The sequence below is a fragment of the Natrix helvetica genome (assembly GCF_964273705.1).
Source record: "Natrix helvetica genome assembly, chromosome: W".
In the NCBI taxonomy this organism is placed as follows: Eukaryota; Metazoa; Chordata; class Lepidosauria; order Squamata; family Natricidae; genus Natrix; species Natrix helvetica.
In genome coordinates, this window is record NC_138555.1 from 77,277,489 (window position 1) to 77,281,049 (window position 3,561).

The window sequence follows — 3,561 nt, forward strand, 5'->3', positions numbered from 1 at the left end:
CCCTTCTTGCATGCTCAAATGCAAAAAGGGGAAAACATTTCTCCTTTTGTTTTGTTTTTCGTTTGCTTTAATGGCCCTCTGACAGCAAAAACAGAGCTGGTGGGAGGGGGGACACGTGAAAGGAGGTCCAGCCTGTATTGCCTTGAGTTTGACACCCCTGCTATAAGACTAGCCACCTGCAAAAGCCGGAGAAGCACCAGTCTGTTGAATGTTACAGGTTTAAATTCCTTCAGTGCTTTATTTTCAGGAACCCTTTTATTGTGTGCATTCATCAACATGACTCTGAGATCAATTTGTAATAAAATCCATTCTTTTTCTTTAATTGTTACTTTTTATTAACGGTTACGCTTACAGAATATGCAGAATAATATAGGATAACAGAGTTGGAAGGAAGATTGGAGTTCTGCTCAAGCAGGAGAATCTATACCCAGGATGGCGAACCCATGGCACGCGTGCCACAGGTGGCATGTGGTGCCATTTGTCAGGGCACACGAGGCGTTACCCTGTCAGCTGACCAACGTGCATACTTCAGCCTTTTTTAAAGCCATTTTTTGCCCTCCCTAGGCTCCAGAGGCTGGGGGGGAGGGTGAAAACAGCATTCCTCCCCCCCAGAGGCCCTCCGGAGGCTTCAGGATCTTCCCTGAAGCCTCCGGAGCGCAAACGAATGGTCCTATGGGCAAACCGGAAGTTTGGGAATGGACTTCCAGTTTACTCGTAGGGCCGTTTTTAGTCCTTCGGAGCCTTCAGGGAGCAAGGGAGGCTGTTTTTGACCTCCTCAGGTTCCTATAAAGCCCCTGGAGCGTGGAGAGGATGAAAAAAGCATGCAAAAATGGGGGGTGGGGAAGCGCTGGTCATGCATACATGCACGCTGGGGTCGCGCATTGCATTATGGGTTTGGCACGCCCACGTGTGACCCCTCTGCTCTCCCCTACCCCTTTTGGCACGCAAGTCACAAAAGGTTTGCCATCACTGGTCTATACCATTCCAGAGAAATGATTGTCTGGAATCTCTTCTTGAAAACCTCCAGTGATGAAGCACCAGGGGTGGGTTCCTGCCAGTTCTAACCTCTTCTATAGAAGAGGTTCCACAAATCTACAGTGCCGTTTAGAACCGGTTCCAGCTCCCTCCCCCCGCCCGTCCGCACATCATCAAGATGAAGAGCGAGAGGAGGAATTCTGGGAGTTGAAGTCCACAAGTGGGTTTTTTTCCTAAAGGGTTAGGGGTGCAAGGGTCTTGTAACTTGACAGCTTTAAGACTTGCGTGCTTCAAATGCCAGAGTTCCTGAGCCAACATGACTGGAGGAGGAATTCTGGGAGTTGAAGTCCACAAGTCTTAAAGCTGTCAAGTTTGAACACCGCTGGGGTTTTTTTTTCCTAAAGGGTTAGGGGTGCAAGGGTCTTGTAACTTGACAGCTTTAAGACTTGCCCACTTCAATGCCAGCGTTCCTGAGCCAACATTTTGGTTGCTAAGCAAGAGCGTTGTTAAGTGAGTTTCACCACATTTTACAAGTTGGCCACACCCACCCAGTCACATGACTGACAATCCACTACCACCCGGTCACATGGCTGGCAAGCCACTCCCACAAAGCAGGCCACATCTACAGGAGAGGTTCTAAAAATTTTTGAAACCCACCACTGGGGCAGAAGGAATAGATGATAGATAGATAAATAGATGATAGATAGATGATAAATAAATAAATAAATAGAAAAATTATAGATAGATGATAGGTAAATAGATATATAATAATTAGATAGATAAATAAATGATAGATGATAGACGATAAATAGAAAAATTATAGATAGATAGACAGACATACAGACGATAGAGAGATAGATTGATAGATAAATCATAGATAAATAGATGATAGAGAGACAATAGATAGATAAATATAAAAATGATGATAGATAGATGATAGATAGATAGATAGATAGATAGATAGATGATAGATAATGTAGATAGATAAATCATAGATAAATAGATGATAGAGAGATGGTAGATAGATAAATATTAAAATGATAGAGATGATAAATAGATAGATGGTAGATAGATTGATAGATATAGAAATAGCTATAGATATAGAAATAGCTATAGCTATATCTAGATAGATAGATAGATAGATAGATAGATAGATAGATAGATAGATAGATAGATAGATAGACAGACGATAGATAGATAGGACTTCCGGTTTGCTCGTAGGGCTGTTTTAAGCCCTCCGGAGTCTTCGGTGGCCTTCTGGAGGCTTCCCTGAAAGCTCCGGAGGGCTTAAACTGGGCCTACGAACAAACTAGAAGTGACTGCTGGTTTGCTCGTAGAGTTGTTTTTCGTCCTCCGTAGCCTTCAGGAAGCCCCCGAAAGGCCACTGAAGGCTCCGGAGGGCTTAAACTGGCCCTAAGAGCAAACCAGAAGTCCGTTTCTGAATTTCCTGTTTGCCAGTTTGCCAGAACCTGTTCCTTGACAAATGGCTCTGCATGCCACTTGTGGCAAGCGTGCCATAGTTTCACAATCCCAGGTATAGGGTCTGAATGGGATTTGGACTAGAACAGAGGTCTCCAAACTTGGTAACTTTAAGACTTGTGGACTTCAATTCCCATATTTCCTCGGCCATCATGGCTGGGTGGGGAATTCTGGGAGTTGAAGTCCACAAGACTTAAAGTTGCTGAGTTTGGAGACTCTTGGACTAGAAGATCTCCAAGGTTCCTTCCAACTCTATCTTCTATGTTCTAACTAGCTCCCAGAATGCTGAGTGAAATTGGATGATGGATTCTGGGAACTGTAGTCTACATGAGAGTACCCAAGTTGGCAGGCGACTGTCACAGGATTGTCACGAATGATTGTACTTGGTTGATGTGATGAACATTGAATACAATCTAAATTCTTAAGAAAGTTCCACTTAAGCCATGGTGTTTGGTAAATGTAAGATTTCTTTCCGATTTGAAAAGCTCAGAACTTATGGAAGGACCAAGCAGTGTCTGTGTAGCTTCTAGAAATTGTGAGTGCTTCAACACTTGAGGTTTTTAATCGGACCACCATTTGTCTGAAATGGTATAAGGTTTAATGGTATAAGGTTTTCTGCTTGAGTAGGGGTTGGACTAGATGACCTCCAAGGTCCCTTCCAACTCGGTAACTCTGCTGGTAGTTTTTATTGGCAAAAATTGACATTTGGTTCATAATGGACCTCTGAACCTCATTATGAGATCCTTCCTTCTAACACAATATTCTTTTACTCCACAATTGTTATTAAAGCTTGTCTTTAACCTATGGCCCTCTTGGGAAGGCTTTAATTAAACACTCCAGCCCAATGGTGAATTCATTAGTGTGCAGATTTCCAATCTGGACAAAAAAAATATCTCATTTTGTCTTCAGTGCAATTTGTGACATCACCTCCAGTAGTTCTTTCAGGTTGTCTAAGTCTATACAAGGGAAATGATTAAGATGGAGCCCACCAACGCTCTTGGTTTGCTAGTTGAATAGCGGCAGCTTGTTTTAAAACTTTTACTGCCCAATTTGCTATCCTACCGGAGGTGCCTTTACTGACTAGATTGTCTTCAGAAAATGTGAGTA